A 593-nucleotide genomic window follows, 5' to 3' on the forward strand; every position below is an offset into this window, starting at 1 on the left:
GTCTACCACGCCGCACTTGTTCTTCACCTCGAGCGCGATTCTCATGGATATGCTCCATGATCCATAGTTTGTACTACCGATTAGAGGAGAAGAGACTAGAACAGCGCAGGGATTCTCATTTATGCTGAGAAATAGAGGATTATCCAGGTTATATATGTTTTGATTTCTTTGAGTGAATAGGCTTTGCTGCGGAGCTACTATGGAAGTGGCGTGAACTGATGATTGAACGATTGACATAGCAGTGTCTGCTCCTTGACTTGTGTTACCGTCGCCGAAGACGGTAGCGGGGTAACTCCTCGTTGATCGCTCTGATACCATGAGGAAATTACTACAAACGACTGGAAAATATCTTCATTACTGTGGTGAAACAAGTGTTCTTACTAACAGTAGAGAACAGGAGGGTTGTCTTATACCCAACGATCATAACAGAAAGGAAGAGATAGAAAATACATTTTTACCCTCATCCCGTGACCACTATTAGTTCAAAATACTTTTGCCATGAACATTTTACAAAATTACATATTTGTAAATATTTTTGACATTTTTAATTAAATATGCAATAATTTTGAAATAGAAGATTACAAGTGTAATTC

Source organism: Ipomoea nil, unplaced genomic scaffold (genome assembly GCF_001879475.1).
Source record: "Ipomoea nil cultivar Tokyo-kokei standard unplaced genomic scaffold, Asagao_1.1 scaffold2694, whole genome shotgun sequence".
NCBI lineage: Eukaryota > Viridiplantae > Streptophyta > Magnoliopsida > Solanales > Convolvulaceae > Ipomoea > Ipomoea nil.